The 21,318-nt window shown below is 41.5% G+C and overlaps 1 protein-coding gene and 1 pseudogene across 1 annotated transcript in view; one reads left to right on the plus strand and one right to left on the minus strand.

Moving 5' to 3' along the window:
* APPBP2 (amyloid beta precursor protein binding protein 2) overlaps positions 1–21,318 on the minus strand; it is a 79,536-nt gene that overhangs the window by 55,772 nt on the left and 2,446 nt on the right. The gene's annotated exons all lie outside the window — the stretch shown is intronic.
* Positions 10,834–19,107, plus strand: LOC116474228 (splicing factor 3B subunit 6-like; annotated as a pseudogene).

Here is a 21,318-nt window from a genome sequence, read left to right on the forward strand (position 1 = left end):
CTAGAGCAGTACCTGGAACATGGCAAGTACTACAAAGTGCTGCATAATTATGTATTTATTAAATACAGATAAAAATCATGTTAACTGTTAACTTTTTTACTTAAACAAAACTGGAGAGTCAATGTAAAATTATCAAAATAATAGCAAAGATAATGTCCAGAAAACAGAGCTGGTCAATATGGCCACCTCAAAAATCTCAGTTCAGTCCTGGGTATAACACATCAAAAACACACCAATAGTAGAGGGATGTCAATAGTAATACAGGATGGCAGGATTTCTAATCATGTCATAATTGTTTATACATTCTGACTTTTTAGAACTACAATTTAAAATAACATTTTAAGGCTGGGTGCTGTGGTTTGATCCTGTCATTCCAGCTACTAAGGAGGCGAAGGAGGGAGTATTGCTTGAGGCCGGAGTTTGAGACAGGCCTGGGCAACATAGCAAGACCCTATTTATAAAATATAAATAAATTCGCTAGGTGTGGTGGCATGCACCTGTAGTCTCAGCTATTTGGGAGGCTGAGGCAAGGGGATTGCTTGAGCCCAGGAGCTGGAGACCAGCCTGGGCAACATAGTGACACCCTCTCTCTACAATACAGCCTGGGTGAGAGTGAGACCCTGTCTCAAAAAGATTATAAATAAATAAACAGAATGACAAATACTATTGTCCCTCCCTGCAACCCCGCCTCAATGTCACCAAATGCTTTTTGAGACGCAGTCTTGCTCTGTTGCCCAGGCGATACAATACCCAGGAGTGTGTAGTGGTGCGATCTCGGCTCACTGCAACCTCTGCCTCCCGGGTTCAAGCAATCCTCCCACCTCAGTATCCCTAGTAGCTAAGATTACAGACATGCATCACCATGCCTAATTTTTTTTTGTATTTTTAGTAGAGAAGGGGTTTCACTATGTTGGCCAGGCTGGTCTTGAACTCCTGACCTCAAGACCAAATGCTTCTGAATTTACATATGCTATATAAATAATACAGTGCCTTAGAAAGCAGGATTTATTTGACTCTATATTACAGGCACTTAACAGCTCAGTTGATGAGAACATGGGTTTCATAAAGAAGACAAGGTCACTCTCCAAATGGGCTAGTTTACTTGGTGCATGGAAAACATAATAAAACCTCAGCACACTCCTGGGCATAAATCACTAGTCACAATGGAGGTCAGGTCAAATTAGGTAAATATATTAACCCAAATCCATAATGACTGCTTCAAAAAAATCTGTAACTGCTGGACAGGAGAGGGGACAGGGGCCACCACATGCTCAGGAAGGAAAGGAGGAAATGTTATCTTCATGTAATAGTTAGACATTTATGTTGACATTAAAACCTTCATCAGGAAAGATTTGTTATTTTTATTTATTAATTTAATTTATTTATTTTTTAATGGTTAAGCTTACTCTGTCACCCAGGCTGCAGTACAGTGGCACAATTATAGCTCAATGCAGCACTGCGGTCTCAAACTCCTGGGCTCAAGTGATCTTCCTGCCTCAGCCTCTCTGAGTGCTGGGGTTACAGGTGTGAGCCACTGCGTTCAGCCTATATTTGCTATCCTTATAGAGGACTCTGTTTTCTGCTATAGAAAAGTAAGAGCTTCTGGGAATGCATGCTGTAAAATTCACTCCTATTAACTGCTGTCTTATTTACTTGACAACCAAAACAGAATAACTCAGGGAAAATAAAGCTGAGAACTTACGACCACATTCTTATAACATGGGCTTAAGGTGATAAATTTCTGATTTGCGACAGAACAGTTATCAAAATAAATACAAACACACACTCCAAAAACACTAAGACAACAATCTTAGCTTCTTACCAAAATGACTGACTCTTCATTATCAAACTTAAGGCTTAGAATTTCTTTTTAAAAATAGAATAAACAGGCTGGGCATGGTGGCTCACGCCTGTAATCACAGCACTTTGGGAGGCCAAGGGGGGTGGATCAGCTGAGGTCAACAGTTCCAGACCAGACTGGCCAACATGGAGAAATCCTGTCTCTACTAAAAATACAAAAATTAAACAGGCCCATGGTGGCAGGCACCTGTAATCCCAGCTACTCGGGAGGCTGGGAGAGAATCGCTTGAACTCGTAAGACAGAGGTTGCAAGGAGCCAAGATCGTGCCACTGCACTCCAGCCTGGGTGACGGAGCAAAACCCTGTCTCAAAAAAAAAACAAAAAAAGAATAAACAAAAACAAGTTATACAACTACTCTGCCTAAAAACAAAATTTTATGTTATCTTACAACTCACTGTATTCCTTTAATGACTGAAACTGGTATATCCTACTAAATGAGAGTCTATATTTGGCCGTTTAAATTTTTTCTTTTTTTTTTTTTTGGGACAGAGTCTCTCACTCTGTCGCCAGGCTGGAGTGCAGTGGCATGATCTCAGCTCAATGTAACTTCCACCTCCCAGGTTCAAGTGATTCTCCTGCCTCAGCCTCCCAAATAGCCTGGACTACAGGCGCGGGCCACCAAGCCCAGGTAATTTTTGTATTTTTAGTGGCAACAAGGTTTCACCATGTTAGCCAGGATGGTCTGGATTTCTCGACCTCATGATCCGCCCGCCTCAGCCTTCCAAAGTGCTGGGATTACAGGCATGAGTTTCTCTAGTTAAAATGCACTCACATTTAAGTTGTTGGGAAAGGGTAATTCGTTTCAACTCATCCTTACCAAGTTTATCTAAAAAATGCAAAGTAATTTTTTTTTTTTTTTTTTTTTTTGAGGCAGAGTTTTGCTCTTGTTGCCCAGGCTAGAGTATGGTGGCGTGACCTTGACTCACTGCAAACTCCACCTCTCAGGTTCAAGTGATTCCCTTGCTTCAGCCTCTGGAGTAGCTGGGATTACAGGCGCCCGCCACCACGCCCAGCTTATTTTTGTATTTTTAGTAGAGATGGGGTTTCACCCTGTTGGCCAGGCTGGTCTTGAACTCCTGACCTCAGGTGATCCGCCTGCCTCAGCCTCCCAATGTGCTGGGATTATAGGTGTCTGCCACCATGCCCGGCCTGAAATTAATACATTTTATGAATTAAAGGGGTTTTTGGATACCAATCCAGAATAAAAATAACTTCTAATCATACAGAGATCTTTTATGTGTCAGGCACTGTTCTCAGTGCTTTTCATAAATTATTCATTTTATCCTTTTACAGATGAGGAAACTGAGTCATATACAGTTAAATAACCTTCTCAAAATCACACAATTAGGATGGGCAAAGCACGAATCTGACCCAGGCAGTCTGTCCCTACATCCATGTTCTTAACAACTTACCCTATATTGCCTCTTGAAGATAATATAAAAGGAAATTTTTAAAAGCATTAAATGGACAATTTAATATATTTTTATAGAAATGATAGATTTAAAGGTTACTCCCCTCATAGATTCACACATCTTATGAAACAGAGCTTAGAAGAGAGGAAACTGATGCTTTTTATTCCGGTAATGATTCTCATATAAGATTTTTAAAACTTATTTTAGTTCATTACAGTGTTTATATTATGTACCCGTAGCATAATGAAGCTATTAAAGGGCTATATCAACTACTTTTAGCTGTTGGTACCTTAAAGAAAGGGAAAACAAGCTTATTTCTAGAAGTAGGCAAATTACCTCCCACCAGATATAAAAACAGATAATAAAATACAATTAAAACAGTATTATACAGTTATGAAGCTAGACCAACCAACAGAATAAAATGCAAAGTTCAAAAACAGACCTTAGTGTATATAAAAATCAACGTATGACAAAAGAAGCATTTTAAGATCACTGAGGAAAGAAAAAAATTACTTAATAAAGAGTGCATAAAAATGGGTAAACAAAGATGCCTACCTGATAAAATGTAACAAACATGAATTCCAGATTTATCAAAGTTTTAAATGGTAAAAAAAAATTATATCATAGCAGTATTAAAAGCTACCTGCTAACATTGCTTTCCTAAGCATTACATCACAGGTAAAATTCAAGATCAGCCTGGCCAACATGGCGAAACCTTGACTATACCAAAAATATAAAAATTAGCCCCGGCATGGTTATGTGTCCCAGCTACTTGGGAAGCTGAGGCACAAGAATTGCTCAAAGTCAGGAGGCGGAGGTTGCAATGAGCTGATATTGTGCACTGCACTCCAGCCTGGGTGACACTGAGACTCTGTCTCAAAACCAACCAACCAAAAAACACCATTTTCTAAGAAAAACTGAAGGCACATAATTGCATGCACACACTCACATATACCAATGAAACCTGTGCATCTCATTCATGTTTGGAACTTTCTCAGAGAGTCTTTAAAAAACTTCAGAAATGAAAAGGGGTTGTTATCAAGGAAAAATGACCATGTTATATGAAGTGAACAAGTTCCTGAAAAGTGTAATAAAATTCCACTTTTGCTTCTAAATTGTATATCTACATTATATATGCACCCATATAAAAATCTGAAATAATACAATGTTTATATATATGGTATAGGATTTATATCTCAAATATTTCACCTAGATTACTGTAAAGGTTTGATAGAATTAGTCTCTCCATTACCACTCTTGTCTCCCTCAAAATTACTGTCCACACAGTAACCAGAATAATCTTGTAAAAAAGTAACTCATATCATGCCATTCTCTTGTTTAAAACCTTTATTTAAATGGCACCCCCAATGCAGAACATAATCCAAATCTTTTTTTTTTTTGAGATGGAGTCTCGCTCTGTCACCCAGGTTGGAGTGCGGTGGCACGATCTCGGCTCACTGCAAGCTCCGCCTCCTGGGTTCACGCCATTCTCCTGCCTCAGCCTCCCGAGTAGCTAGGACTATAGGCGCCTGCCACCATGCCCAGCTCATTTTTTGTATTTTTAGTAGAGACGGGGTTTCACCATGTTAGCCAGGATAGTTTTGATCTCCTGACCTTGTGATCCGCCCACCGCAGCCTCCCAAAGTGCTGGGATTACAGGTGTGAGCCACCGTGCCCGGCCCATAATCCAAAATCTTTAATGTTACCTCTGAGATCCTAAAAGCCACCTGACCCTTGTGTTTTTTTTTGTTTTTTTGTTTTTTTTGAGATGGAGTTTCACTCTTGTCGCCCAGGCTGGAGTGTAGTGGTGCCACTTGAGCTCACTACCTCTGCCTCCCGGGTTCAAGCAATTCTCATGCCTCAGTCTCTCGAGTAGCTGGGATTACAGGTGCCCGCCACCATGCCCAGCTAATTTCTGTATTTTTAGTAGAGATGGGGTTTCACCATGTTGACCAGGCTGTTCTCAAACTCCTGACCTAGGTGATCCACCTGCCTCAGCCTCCCAAAGTGCTGGGATTACAGGTGTGAGCCACCATGCCTGGTCTTTTTTTTTTTTCCTCTGGGAGACAGTCTGGCCTCTGTCTCACAAGCTGGAGGGCAGTGGCATGATCATGACTCAATGGAGCCTCAATCTCCTTCCTGGGTTCAAGCAATCCACCCACCTCAGCCCCAGATAGAGCTGGTACTACAGGTATGCACAACCATGCCTGGCTAATTTTTCCATTTTTTTGTAGAGATGGGGTCACACTATGTTGCCGAGCCTGGTCTACAAACTCTTGGGCTCAAGAGATACTCCCATCTAGGCCTCCCAAAGTGCTGGGATTACAGGCCTGAGCCACTGCCCCTGGCCTTGACGCCTGCCTATATTTCTGACTTCATCGTTTACTACTGTTTCTCCCTGTCTCCTACACTCCTGCCACCTTAGCTTTCTTTTGGCTCATAACTTTTGCACACATATGCTACTACCTTTACATGAAGCACTGGTAACATAATTCTTTGCCTGGTTAGTTTATAACTCATCCAAATCCTCTCAACTACACTATGTCACTTCCTCACAGAGCTCTTCCCCTGACTCGGCAATCTAAATTGTGTCCTGTTAAACTTTCTCATGACACACTGTTTTTTTACCTCCACAGTAGCATTAAGACATGCATGCATTCACTTAAACAGTGATTTGTTAAATATATTATTCCATCACACTCTACATTCTATGAGGTGACTACAGTCACCACTATATTCCCAATATCTAGCACAGTGCCTAGTACAAGATATACATTCAATATTTAAAAATATATATATATATTTTCAGCTGGGCGCAGTGACTCGCGCCTGTAATCCCAGCACTTTGGGAGGCCGAGGCAAGCAGATCACGAGGTCGAGATCGAGACCATCCTGGCCAACATGGTGAAACCCCGTTTCTACTAAAAATACAAAAATTAGCTGGGCGTGATGGCGGGTGCCTGTAGTCCCAGCTACTCGGGAAGCTGAGGCAGGAGAATCTCTTGAACCTGGGAGGCAGAGGTTGCAGTGAGCTGAAATCACACCACTGCACTCCAGCCTGGCGACAGAGTGAGACTCCATCTCAAAAAAAAAAAAATTTCTTTCCTCTCTTTTCAAAAATTTTAGATTCAGGGGTACATGTGCAGGCTTGTTACAGAGTTATATTGCATAATGCTGGGGTGTGGGCTTCAACTGAACCCACACCCAAGTAGCGAAACAGTACCCAGTAAGTAGTTTTTCAACCCTTGCCCCATTAAATATTTTTCTTTTTTCTTTTTCTTTTTCTTTTTTTTTTGAGACAGAGTCTCATTCCGTCACCCAGGCTAGAGTGCAGTGGCAAAATCTTGGCTCACTTCAACCTCCGCGTCCTGGATTCAAGTGGTTCTCGTGCCTCAATCTCCTGAATAGCTGGGATTACAGGCGTGTACCACCACACCTGGCTAATTTTTATACTTTTAGTAGAGATGGGATTTTGCCATGTTGGCTAGGCTGGTCTAGAACTCCTGACCTCAAGTGAGCTGCCCATCTCAGCCTCCCAAAGTGCTGGGATTACAAGCATGAGCCACCATGCCTGGCCCCATTAAATATTTTCTAAATGAATAACCCAAATTGGTACTTACTTACTTTGGATGGAACTCAGAACCTCAGAAGACACAAAAAAATTCAAGACACAGTCTCTACTCTGGAGTTTATAATTAGGGAATCAATTATTTAGTATTGTTATTATATTACATCCTTATTTACTGAAATTGTCCAGATTAATCCGGTTGGTAAATTTGATACTTTGGGAAAAACCTCAGTTTCACACAGTTGACTACTGCCTCTCCAATCAGACTATAAGCACCTTTCATTTTCATTTTTTTGAATCAGGGTCTCACTGTCACCTTGGCTGGAGTGCAGTGGCGTGATCATAGCTCACTGCAGCCTCCAACTCCCGGGCTCAAGAGATTCTCCTACCTCAACCTCCCAAGTAGCTACAACTAAAGACACACCCTGCTACACCCAGCCAAGTTGTTTTTTTTTTTTTTTTTTGAGACAGGGTCTCACTCTGTCACCCAGGCTGGAGTACAGCGGTGCAATCCCAGCTCACTGCAGCCTCCGCTTCCTGGGCTCAAGCGATTCTCCAGCCTCAGCCTCCGGAGTAGCTGGGACTACAGGTGTGAGCCACCAATGCCTGGCTAATTTGCGTATTTTTTGGTAGAACTGTTCTCTGATTTCAAAAAATTTAGAATCTTTCAGAACAGAAAAATAATGTTGACAGATTATATGATGAAGGCAGGCAAACTGCTTTAAGAATACAGATAAAATATCCACTCCAAGAACTTCAGATGCAGAGGAATTCCTAGTAACACTTCTAGCAATATGGCATACAGCACTGACAAAGATGCTAACCTTTCGACCCTTTTTCGGACACAGAAAGGCTGGATATATATTAAAAAAAAAAATCACAAAATAACTTTTGGATAAATAGCTAAATTGAAACCAAGCATAGAAACTCCACAGTTGCCAAAAATTAAGAAAACACAAACTTGAAAGCAGCTAGGAAAGAAGGAAAACAGAGTAGTTTATACCTCTGAATACTTTCAAGCTAGAGTATCAAAGACCAGAAAGGAGCTGAGGCAGCATATCCTGTAAGCAAAGAGACGTGGAGATTAATTACCTGCCTAAAGAAGTCTAACTACCTGCCTAAAGAAGTCTAGAATATCTCCTCTAGCCCTAGCAAGTCTCCTATGAAAAACTGAAACCTCCAGCCCAGGACACACATGGGTACCTAGTCCAAATTGATACTACCTAGATGATTTACAGACCCCAAACTCAGAATCTGGCATTAAAAACTGGCCTGAAACCAGTGAAACCTATGAAGTCCCCAGACAGACAAATGCAAAAACACCCAGGTGTTTCTGAGGGGAGATGAAAATGCTGTATATACTGATCAGCAAAATCTAGACTTCTGGAAACTCTTTAAAGTCTACAGGACAAATGAATGTGTTTCTTAACAAGTAAATTGCAAAGAAAATAAAACAGAAGGAAAGGTAAACTACAGATCAAGAGAGACTGAAGAGGTGTATTGAGAAAATGCTAACATGTGGAACTTACCTGCATCCTGATCCAAACAAGCAAACTATAAAAATATACACATTTGAGGCCAGGCATGGTGGCTCATGGCTGTAATCCCAGCACTTTGGGAGGGTGAGGCAGGTGGATCACAAGGTCAGGAGTTCAAGACGAACTTGGCCAGCACGGTGAAACCCTGTCTTTACTAAAAATACAAAAATTGGCCAGGCATGGTGGTGCGTGCCTGTAGTCCCGGCTACCAGGAGGCTAAGGCAGGAGAATTGCTTGAACCTGGGAGGCGGAGGTTGTAGTGACCCGAGATTGCGCCACTGCACTCCAACCTGGGCGACAGAGCGAGACTCCGTCTCAAAAAAAAAAAAAAAATACACGTTTGAAATAACTGAAAATTTGAACAGTGACTGTACATTTAAGAACATTAAGGAATTACCGTTCATTTTCCTCAGGTGTTATAATAGTAAGGTAGTTACTAAAACATTTCTAGATGAAATTACCTGGCCAGGCATGGTGGCTCACGCCTGTAATCCCAGCACTTTAGGAGGCCTAGGCAGGTGGATCACCTGAGGTTGGGAGTTTGAGACCAGCCTGACTAACACAGAGAAACCCCATCTCTACTAAAAATACAAAATTAGCTGAGCGTGGTGGCGCATGCCTGTAATCCCAGCTACCCGGGGGGCTGAGGCAGAAGAATTGCTTGAACCCAGGAGGCAGAGGTTGTGGTGAGCCAAGATTGGACCATTGCACTCCAGCCTGGGCAACAACAGTGAAACTCTGTCTTAAAAAACACAAAAAACAACAACAAAAAAGAAACCATCTGATGTCTAGATTTGCTTCCAAATATCACATGGAAGGGGAAAATGAATGGGAGAACAGATTCAGTAACAAGACTGGCCAAGAATCGATAACTGTTAAAGCTAGGTGATAGACATAGGAATCCATTATTCTATTCTATTTTTGTATGTATTTAATTTTTTAAAAAAGAAAGTCTTGTAAATGTATCCTTTATCTCTAACATAAAAGAATATGTTTCATTTGACACACATGAGTTATCATCATTTACATGATTCATTTATCATTATCCTCTGATCTCAAAACTCATCTGAAGGCTGGCACAGTGGTTCACACCTGTAATCCCAGCAATTTGGCAAGCCGAGATGAGAGGATTGCTTGAGACCAGGAGTTTGAGACCAGCCTGGGCAATGTAGCGAGACCCTCATCTCCACAAAAAATAAAAAATTAGCCAGACGTGATAGTACATACCTGTAGTCCCAACTACTTGGGTGGCTGAGGTGGAAGGATCACTTGAGCCCTGAAGGTCGAGGCTGCAGTGAGTCATGATTATACCACTGCACTCCAGCCTGGACAACACAGCAAAATCCTGTCTCAAAACAAATAATTTTAAAAAGTAAAAAACTCATCTGATGTTGGGTGTGGTGGGTCACACCTGTAATCCCAGCACTCTGGGAGGCCAAGGTGGGAGGACTGCTTGAGCCCAGGAGTTTAAGGCCAGCCTAGACAACGTAGGGAGACCCCCATCGCTACAAAAAATAAAAAAATTAGCCAAGCATGGCGGCATGTGCCCCAGGTACTTGGGAGGCTGAGGTGGGAGGTTTGCCTGAGCCTGGGAGGTTGAGGCTGCAGTGAGCCATAACTGCTCCACTACACCAGAGCCTGGGCGACAAAGTGAGATCCTGTTTCTGGGGGAAAAAAAATCATCTGAAATGTACTCTGAAAAAAATTATATTAGAATACTGATACTCCTTTTCTTTGTACTTTATACCTTACATTTAATGTCCTTTATCTGTTGCTTCGTTAAAGTGTCATTTCAGATAATATTCAAATAAAAGGGCAACCCTTTACTAAAACTCACATATGCTGTCCATTTATGATGGTGGTGTCACTAGGTCAATCATCAATGAAACAAGAAATTAAGAGTTTTTTCCCCCCAATGGTTAAAAGAATGAACTTATGTGTATTTACCCAGATGCTCCAACTCTATACCTCACTTTATAGGTCAATGGCATAATTTTCAAGATAGTATGATTTTGTTAGTGGTAGGAGATGTTATCACAGCACAAATGGAAGTTCAAAACAAAGATCTAGTTAGATGTAAGGCCTAGCCAGCAATAACCAGTCATACATAACACAATATATACCAGCAATCTCTATATTTGGGATAAGTTTCTCAGCTTCTCTTCTTGAAGCTTCACTATCAATATGTGGTGAAAATCAGAAGTGTTTCCATGAGACAGAAGGAGAGGGCAGTATAGCTATAAGAAAACACTTTCTGCCGGGCGCGGTGGCTCACGCCTGTAATCCCAGCACTCTGGGAGGCCGAGGTGGGTGGATCATGAGGTTAGGAGATCGAGACCATCTGGCCAACATGGTGAAACCCCGTCTCTACTAAAAATACAAAAATTAGCTGGGCTTGGGTGTTGACGTCCTGCCCCTGATGCCGTGCAGCGCCTAAAGCCCAGCGAGCTCGGAAGGTGTCCAGAAGAATTTCAGTTTTTGCTACAGTAACCTCATCAGCCTGCCAAGACAGCAATGCAAGCGACCAAGAGGGCGAGCATTCAACTTCCACCTGAAGTAAATCAGATATTATATATAAGAAATTTGCCATACACAATCACAGCTGCATCAATGTATATTTGGGAAATATGGAACTATTCATCAAATCAGAGTGGAGAACACACCTGAAACTAGAGGAACGGCTTATGTGGTCTATGAAGACATTTTTGTTGCCAAGAATGCTTGTGATCACCTATCGGGATTCTATTTTTGTGACAGATAACTTGTGGTTTTGTACTATAATGCCAACAGGGCATTTCAGAAGACGGACACAAAGAAGGAGGAACAGCTGAAGCTTCTCATGGAGAAATATGGTTGTCAAGATAGATCCACCAAAATCAATGTTTTCTACATTTTTATTTTGAGGGCGGGCGCGGTGGCTCACATCTGTAATCCCAGCACTTTGAGAGGCCGAAGCGGGAGGATCAGCTGAGGTCAGGAGTTCGAGACCAGCCTGGCTAACATGGTGAAACCCCATTTCTACTAAAAATACAAAAAATTAGCCGGGCATGGTAGGAGGAGCCTGTAATCCCAGCTACTCGGGAGGCTGAGGTGGGAGAATCGCTTGAACCTGGGAAGCAGAGGTTGCAGATGCCACTGCACTCCCGCTTGGGCAAGAAGAGTGAAACTCCGTCTCAGAAAAAAAAAAAAAAATAGAGCATATATATACAAAGTAAAAAGCAACTGCAATCCTACCCCTTGAGTAAACACCATTAAAATTTTGTTGTGTTCCCCTATATTCTTCTTTCAATGCAAACACATAAATATACATATTTTCCCCACATTAAAAAAAAAACACACACACACACAGCCAGGCATGGTGGCTCACACCATTATAATCCCAACACTTTGGAAGGCTGTGGCAGGAAGATCACTTGAACCCAGTTCAACACCAGCCTGAACAACACGGCAAAACCTTATCTCTACAAAAAATACAAAAAGTAGCTGAGCATGCAGTACACACCTGTAAGTCCCAGCTACTAGGGAGGATCACTTGGGCCTAGGAGGTGGAGGTCGTAGTAAGTGGTGATTGCACCACTGCATTCCAGCCTGGGTAACAGAGCAAGACCCTGTCTCAAAACAAACAAACAAAAAACCCACAGTGGAGGCTAGGCAAGGTGGCTCATACCTATAATGCCAGCACTTTAGGAAGCCAAGGCAGGAAGACCGCCTAACGCCAGGAACTCAAGACCAGCCTGGGCAACAGAGCCAAATCCCGTTTCTACTAAAAAAACCAAAAACAAAACACACACATAAGATGATTCTATTCACACTACTTTGTAACAAACTTTTTATTCTCCCTACTTGCTCTATGTTCTGGCATCTCTACTCCAGTACATATAGAATACTCGTTCTTTATAAATGCACTATGATATTCCATTCCTGATTAGCATATGGTTGTTTTCAATTTTTGCCATCATAAACAATGGTGTTTATGAACAAACACTGAATATCCTCTAATAGGATTTTCCACACATTCAACAAGTATTCCTGGAGGAAAAATTCTTTAAATTGTATTGTTGGTTAAAAGGTATGAGTGATTTGAATTTTTAAAGCATGACAATCTGATAGGTGAAGGCTGATGTCATTTTAAAACTTTTTTTTTTAAATTTTTTATTTGAGACAGGGTCTCACTCTGTCGCCTAGGCTGGGGTGCAGCAGTGCAATCTCAGCTCATTGCAACTGCCATCTCCCAGGTTCAAGTGATTCTTCTGCCTTAGCCTCCCAAGTAGCTGGGATTACAGGTACCCGCCACCACGCCCAGCTAATTTTTGTATGTTTAGTAGAGACGGGGTTTCACTATGTTGTCCAGGCTGGTGTCGAATTCCTGACCTCAAGTAATCCACCCACCTCGGCCTCCCAAAGTGCTGGGATTACAGGCATGAACTACTGCGCCTGGCCTATTTTAATTTTTTTTTTTTTTTTTTTGAGACAGAGTCTCACCCTGTCACCCAGGATGGAGTGCAGTGGCGCGATCTTGGCTCACTGCAACCTCCATCTCCCGGTTCAAGCAGATCTCCTGCCTCAGCCTTTCAAGTAGCTGGGATTACAGGCACCAGCCACCATGCCTGGCTAATTTTTGTACTTTTAGTAGACACGGGGTTTCACCATGTTGGCAAGCCTGGTCTCGAACTCCTGAACTCAAGCCATCCACCCACCCTGGCCTTCCAAAGTGCTGGGATTACAGGCATGAGCCACCACGCCCAGCCTATTTTAACATTTTTAAATCAAAGTATAACACGCATACAGAAGAGCGAACAACTCATATTTTAAATGTGAAGCTTGATAAATTTTTCACTTGTAACCAGCATCCAGATAATAAAAAAAGTATAACCAGAATCTCAGAAGCCTCCCCTCACATCTCTCCCTGCCTCGCCACTACTGTCCAAGAATAGCATCTCCCAACTTCCAACAACTAAATTTTGCCTGTTTTGAACTTCATATAAATGGGATCATATATTATACATCCAGTTTCCAAACTGTGCGCCAAGGTGCCCTGAGGCACTGCAAGATATTCTTAATTTGAGAGAAACAACATTCTACATCTGCAATGCACTATACCAACTACTAGACTGGTATACTACATTGCTTTCAATGACATCTTTATGAAGCTGTGTTTTCAGTGGTTGCTGTGATAAAAAGAGTAATATGCAAAAGTCAATATGGAACATCAGATGAAGCTGGGCACGGTGGCTCACGCCTGTAATCCCAACACTCTGGGAGGCCGAGACAGGCAGATCACTTGAGGTCAGGTATTGGAGACCAGCCTGGCCAACATGGTGAAAACCCGTCTCTACCAAAAATATAAAAAATTACCCAGGTGTGGTGGTGCACACCTGTAATCCCAGCTACTGAGGAGGCTGAGGCAGCACTGCTTGAACCCAGAAGGCAGAGGTTGCAGTGAGCAGAGATCATGCCACTGCATTCCTGCCTCGGCAAAAGAGTGAGACTCCCTCTCAAAAAAAAAAAAAAAAAAAAAAAAGATGAGAGTGGTGGTATCCAATCTGATTCCAAGGTTTGAGATGCTGTACAGTGCCCAACAAACAAACATCCCATCAGTTAATGTGGTTGTCTAAGAATGAAAGTTTTTTTCTTTCAATTTTTGTGCATTTAAAAAAACAGATCTTAAGTTGTTATGACATAAATAATACGAAGTTTTTTTGGATCTAACTACTTAATAAACAGATCTGTCAGGTATTTCTTTTGGCCTGGGGTTGCCATGAACCAAGGGTTATAAAGGGAGAAAGTTTAGGAACCTCTGGTATATATTCCTGTGACTGGTTTATTTCACTAATTATCATTTGCAAAATTCATTCATATTATTTCAAGTAGCTGCTGTTCATTCATTTTCATTGTGTAATATTCTACTACATGACTATCCCACTACTTATTAATATTCTTCTATCAATGGGTATTTGGACAGTTTCCACCTTTGGGCTATTATGAATAGCAGTGCTATGAACATTCACAAGTGTATATATCTTGAAGTAGCATTACTGGATTACAGGGTATGTTTATTATGATCAGTTTTAGTAGATAATGCTACTTTTCCAAAACGGCATATCAACTTATATTCCCATTAACAATGTATGAAGAGTTTTTTATTTCTCCATATCCTTGCTAACATTTTCATTGAGTCACTGTGATGGGTGTACAGTAAAACAGTACTTCTCTGAAGACAAAATAAGGTTGAGTTTCTTTCTAAATGTTTGGCCTTTTGAAAATTCTCTTTTGGGATGCCTATTCAAATTCTCTTCAAAAAACAAACAAACGAACAAAAAACTGAGTATTTTTCTCGCTGTGTCGCCCAGCCTGGAGTGCAATGGCGCGATCTCAGCTCGCTGCAGCCTCCGTCTCCTGAGTTCAAGCAATTCTCCTGCCTCAGACTCCCAAATAGCTGGGATTACAAGTGCCTGTCACCATGCCTGGCTAATTTTTTTATTTTTAGTGGAGATGGGGTTTCACCATGTTGGCCAGGCTGGTCTTGAACTCCTGACCTCAGGTGATCCCCCTGCCTTGGCCTCCCAAAGTGCTGGGATTACAGGCGTGAGCCACCATGCTCGGCCTTTCCTCTGCTATTAACGTACAGTTCTTTAGGTGTACAATGAGTCCTTTGTCAGATACAGGTACTGCAAATATCTTCTCCCACTCTGTGGCTTGACTCTTCACTTGCTTAATGATATCTTTTGATGAGATGTTCTTGATCTTAATATAGCACCAATTTATCACACTTCCTTTATATTTAACCACTTTGAGATCCAAATTAATCTTTGCTGACACAAAGAAAATTCTTTTCTAAAAAACTTTTCATATTTAGGTCAGCAATTTATCTGGAAATGACTTTTGTGTGTGGTGTGAGGTAAAGTCAAGATACTTTCTTCCCTGATACAGAAATTAATTAACCAATACCATTAATTTGACTTTCCCTATCATAGTGCTGTGTCACTTTTATCATAATACAAGTGATAGTATATGTGTCAGTCTGTTTCTGGACTGTCCATTTCGATCCATTGGTCTATTTGTCAATCCATGTGCCAATATCATATTACCTTAATTGTTATAGCCAGGTAACAAGTTGAATTCCTCCAGATTTTCTTTCTTCATCATCATAATTACCTTGCATCTGGCTTCATCTTGCATTTGAATTTGTATTTCGGTTGAGTATCTTTTAATGTTCATTGGCCATTCATATTTCCTCTTCTGTAAGCTGGTTTTTGGGACATGAATTAGTTGCCTTAGCTGCCTTTTTCAAACTGATTAGCATTAGATCTTTCTGTATTAGAAAACATGCCCTTCATCTGTCAAATGCTGTCATCTGCATAGTGTTTTTTTAAAGTGTGCTTACAATTTCCTTTTTTTTTTTTTTTTTGAGACAGTGTCATTCTCAGTGCAGTAGCATGATCTTGGCTCACTGCAACCTCCACATCCTGGGCTCAAGCAATTCTCCCAAGTAACTGGCACTACAGGTGTATGTCACCATGCCTAGCTAATTTTTTATTGTTTTTGGTAGAGACACCATTTTGCCATGTTACCCAGGCTAGTCTTGAACTCTTAGGCTTAAGCAATCTGCCTGCCTTGGCCTCTCAAAGTGCTGGGATTATAGGCATGAGCTATCATGCCCAGCTTTTTTTTTTTTTTTTGTGTGTGTGTGTGTGTGTGTGTGTGTGTGTGTGTGTGAGAGAGAGAGAGAGAGAGAGAGAGGGAGAGAGAGAGAGAGAGAGAGGGTCTCACTCTGGAGGTTCAGAGTGCAGGGTCATGATAACCACTCACTGCAGCCTTGAATCTCCCAGGCCCAAGCGATCCTCCTGAGTAGCTGGGACCGCAGGCATGTGCCACGATGCCTGGCTAATTTTTAATTTTTTTGTAGAGACAGGGTCTCTCTATGTTGCCCAGGTAGGTCTAGAACTCTTAGGCTCAAGCCATCCTCCCACCTTGGCCTCCCAAAGCTCTCAGATTACAAGAGTGAGACACTGCTCCCTGCTCTACTTTTTAATGCATTCCAACACATCAATCTCTTTTTTTTCCTTCTGGGCTTTGGTTTCATTCTTAGAAATGCCTTCTTCATGCCAAGATGGCATTACAGTGTTGGCAAGATAAGACAAGAGGTAAAGATAGATTTTTAAATTATTTTTATATTACTTTTTTTCTTTTCCCTTTGAGACAAGTTCTCACTGTGTTGCCCAGGCTAGTGTGCAGTGGCACAATCACAGCTCACTGAGTGGCCTTGACTTGCCAAGCTTCAAATGATCCTTCCACCTCAGCCTCCCAAGCAACTGGGACCACAGGCATGCAGCACCATGCCTGAATAAATTTTTTTTTTTTTTTCTGGTAAAGACAGTGTCTCCCTATGTTGCCCAGGCTGGTCTCAAACTCTTGGGCTCAAGTAATCCTCCCGCCTTGGTCTCCCAAAGTGCTGGGATTACACGCATGAGCCACTGCTCCTGGCCACTTATTTTTATAGTGTTTGACATTTTCATAATTTGTACATTACCTTAAAAATATTTTTTTAGGCTAGGCACAGTGACTCACACCTGTAATCCCAGCACTTTGCAGGGCTGAGGTGGGAAGACTGCTTGAGGCTAAGGTTCAAGATCAGCTTGGGCAACACAGTGAGATACGGTCGGTCTCTACAAAAAAAAAAAAATTTAAGGTTTTTTTTGTTGTTATCTCCTACAGGAAGGAGAAATTTTTTTTTTTAATTAACCAGGTGTGGTGGCATGCATCTGTAGTCCTAGCTACAAGGGATGATGAGGCAGGAGGATTACTTGGGGCCAAGAGTCCAAGGCTGCAGTGAGATATGATTATGCCACTGCACTACAGCCTGGGAGACAGAGGGGGCCTTGTCTCTTAAAAAAGAAAGAAAAACAATTTCTTTAAAGAAGAAATTTTGGTCATTTCCCATTGCAGAATATTGACCCAATAATTTATTCTGATACTTTTATAATTTTAGTAGCCAAATTTAATTTTTTTTTTTGACAGCTCACTGCAACCTCAGCCTCCCCTCAAGCAATCCTCCTGCCTCAGCCTCCTGAGTAGCTGAGACTATAGGCATGCAACACCACACATGGCTAATTTTTTCTTTGTTCTAGGGATGGGATCTCACTATGTTGCCCAGGCTGGTCTCAAACTCCTGGACTCAAAAAAAATCCTCCCACCATGGCCCCAAAGTGCTGAGATTACAGACATGAGCTACCATGCCTGGCCATCAGTGAATTTTTTTAAATTCTCAGAAAACTGAATGTTAGTTCAGGCTGTATGTAGCTATACAACTGAAATACACAGAGAAAAAGAAAAAATTAACTCTGATCCTAAATCAGAACCTAATTAGTATGGTTTTCAGCATGGTATTTATTTTTATTTTGTTTTTTCTTTTCAGCATAATACTTTAATTTTTAAAAAAAGCATTAAGGAGGCTGGGCGCAGTGGCTCACTCCTGTAATCCCAGCACTTTGAGAGGCTCAGGCAGGCGGATCACCTGCGGTCAGGAGTTCAAGACCAGCCTGGCCAACATGGTAAAACCCCATCTCTACTAAAAATACAAAAATTAGCTGGATGTGGTGGCAGGCGCCTGTAATTCCAGCTACTTGGGAGGCTGAGGCAGGAGAATCACTTGAACCTGGGAGGCAGAGGATGCAGTGAGCCGAGATTGTGCCTATGCACTCCAGCCCAGGCAACAGAACAAGACTCTGTTTAAAAAAAAAAAAAAAAAATTAAGATTGTGAAAACAATACATAGAACACATTGCTGAAACACTTCACCCAGACAAAGTTTAACTCTATGGCACACTTTGTATTTTGAAAAAGCACAAATTAGACCTTCAATAGTTAAAATAAAAAGATCATAAACTTCATTTTTTTAAAGAGATGGAGTCTCACTACATTGCCCAGGCCAGCCTTGAACTCCTGGTCTCAAGAGACCTTCCCGGCTCAGCCTCCCAAACTGTTGGGATTACAGATGTGAGTTACCACGCCTGGCCATAAACTTCGTTCTTTAGAATAAGAACACAGCCCTGTCTCTAATTCCTTTCACTCTGTATAGAGTTCTAGAATTTTCTTTTAAGAGATAATCGTGTTGCCCAGGCTGGAGTGCAGTATTCACAGGCACGACCACAGCTAGCACACTACAACCTCCAACTTCTGGGCTCAAACCATCTTCCTCCCTCAGATTCCTGTGTAGCTAGGATGGGACTACAGGCATATATCACTCCATCTGCCTTACAATTCTTTCACTTCATCTTACCCGCTTTTATATCAAAATGGTTGCACGCCCTTGGAGAGAAAACTTTCAGAATCCAAGCATTACGATCACATGCCACATAAAGTTTCAGTCAACAACCAACTGCAAACAAAAAGGTGGCCCCAGAAGATTATAATAGAGCTGAAAAGTTCCTATTGCCTAGTGACATTGTAGTCCAATTACTTTATTTTTTAACATTAATTTATAGTCGTCTAAGTATACACTGTTTATAACATCTACAGTAGTGTACAGTGATGTCTTAGGCTTTCACATTCACTCACCACTCACTCACTGACTTACCAGAGCAACTTCCAGTCCTAAAAGCTCCATTCACGGTAAGTGCCCTATACAGATGTACCATTTCTTATCTTTTATACTGTAACTTTTCTATGTTTAGATGAAGCTTGCCCAATGCACAGCCAGCGGGCTGCATGTGGCCCAGGTCAGCTTTGAGTTACACTTTTTTTTTCTTTTTTGTGAAGAATGGGGTCTTGCTTTATTGCCCAGGCAGGTCTCGAACTCCTGAGTTCAAGCTATCCTCCCGTTTCTGTCTCCCTAAGAGCTGGGATTACAGGCATGAGCCACCGCACCTGGCCCCCAGGACAGCTTTGAATGAGACCCGAAAGAAATTCGTTAACTTAAAACATTATGAGATTTTTTTTTTCCTCAGCTTATCAGCTATCGTTAGTATATTTTATGTGTGGCCCAAGACGATTTCTCTTCTTCCAATGTGGCCCAGGGAAGCCAAAAGATTGGACGCCCCTGGTTTAGATACACAAGCACTTACTATTGTGTTACAACTGCCTACCGTACTCAGTAAAGTAACATGCTATATGAGTTTGTAGCCTAAGAGCAATAGGCTATCCCATATAACCTAGGTGTGTAGTAGACTATACCATCTAGGCTTGTGTAAATATACTCTCTGATGTTCCCACACGCATGAAATTGCCTAACAATGCATTTCTCAGAACATATCCCCGTCATTAAGCAACACATGACTGTATTGTGTAGGGTTCTGATTTTTATTGAACTGTCTATTCTTTTACATATTTTTAGTCATCTTCCCTTCTCATACACCTCAGTAGACATTCCCAACTTCTGTTTAGACTTCCTATATAAAAGCTACCACTCCTATCACTTACCCTCAGCAAATGAACTCACCTCCTAATTCGTGACAATCATTCTTACAAACCTACCTATATTAACGACTTGCTTTGTTTTGAGAAAGGATCTCCCTCTGTTGCCCAGGCTGGAGTGCAGTGGGCACAATCACAGCTCACTGCAGGCTCTGACCTCCTGATCTCAAGCAATCCTCTCACCTCAGCCTCCCGAGTAGCTGGGATGACAGGCATGCACCACCATGCCTGGATAATTTTTTCTACTTTTTGTAGAGAAGGGGTCTCACTATGTTGCCCAGGCTGGTCTCGAACTCCTGTGCTCAAGCAATCCGCCTGCTTCAGCTTCCCAAAGTGTTGGAATTATGGGTGTGAGCCCTGCACCTTTACATCTTTAATTCTTTTTTTGTTCCGATCTTAGAAGAAGAGTTCTTTCCCCAACTCCAATATAAGGATAATACCTTAATTTATGCACGGTGAAGGAGGAAAGACCAAAAACAGGCAAGACTCATCAACTCATGTTCCTGCTGAGGGACCTTGCTCCGTAACTTATTTCCCACCACACTTGGATACTCAACCTCACTCTCTCAGTTTCCGCCACTCAGCCAACAAATATATTCTAATATCTTCCATTCTTTTTAAAAAAAGAAAACAAAAAACATTTCATATTTTACCCTTTCTATGCTCTCCCTTCCCTGCTTAGGGAGCAGTCAACATTCCTACTTCTTTACCTTCCACTCATTTCATAACCCCATCTCCTAATGCTTTACGATTGTGCCTTTATGTGAAGCTATTACAAAAATTAACACAGTCATACTGTACTACACCAAACAAGCAGAATGGGGAAATTTATGATTCCACAAATACTACAATTTTGTCTATGACTATGCCTACTGATGGTAATTTGGACTGCAAGAGAGCTGTAATTACGAGATTCTCCTTGGCTTTAAAGTGCAGAAAATTGGAAATTGTAAACAGTAAGCTTCCTAAAATTTTCACAAGCTGGGCAGGGGGTGAGTATCTTATATTTATGTGTGCAGTTATATTGCTTTAAAAAGTTTTTCCAGTCTGGGCAATATATCAAGACCTCATCTATACTAAAAATTAAAAAAAAAAATTAGCTAGGCATGGGTGGCATGCACCTGTAGTTCCAGCTGCTCAGGAGGCTGAGATGGAAAGATTGCTTAAGCCCAGGGGTTCAAGGTTGCAGTGAGCTATGATCATGACTGCACTCCAGCCTGGGCAACAGAGCAAGATCCTGTCTCCACAAAAAAAGTTTCTTATATGTATATGCTAATAGTGTTTAAAAGGAAGAAAAGCCAGGTGCGGTGGCATATGCCTGTAGTCTCAGCTACTCAGTAGGCTGAGGCAGGAGGATAGCTTGAGCCCAGGAGTTCAAGACCAGCTTGGGCAAAACAGCGAGACCCCACCTCTATTTTTTTTTAAATTTTAATAAAAAGAATAATTTCTTCTTATATCTCCATTAAAGACTAAAATAGAGTCCAGGGACTGACTTTCACTCCACTTCTATAGAAGCTAATAAAAAAAT

The sequence above is a fragment of the Hylobates moloch genome, unplaced genomic scaffold (assembly GCF_009828535.3).
Source record: "Hylobates moloch isolate HMO894 unplaced genomic scaffold, HMol_V3 SCAFFOLD_10, whole genome shotgun sequence".
In the NCBI taxonomy this organism is placed as follows: Eukaryota; Metazoa; Chordata; class Mammalia; order Primates; family Hylobatidae; genus Hylobates; species Hylobates moloch.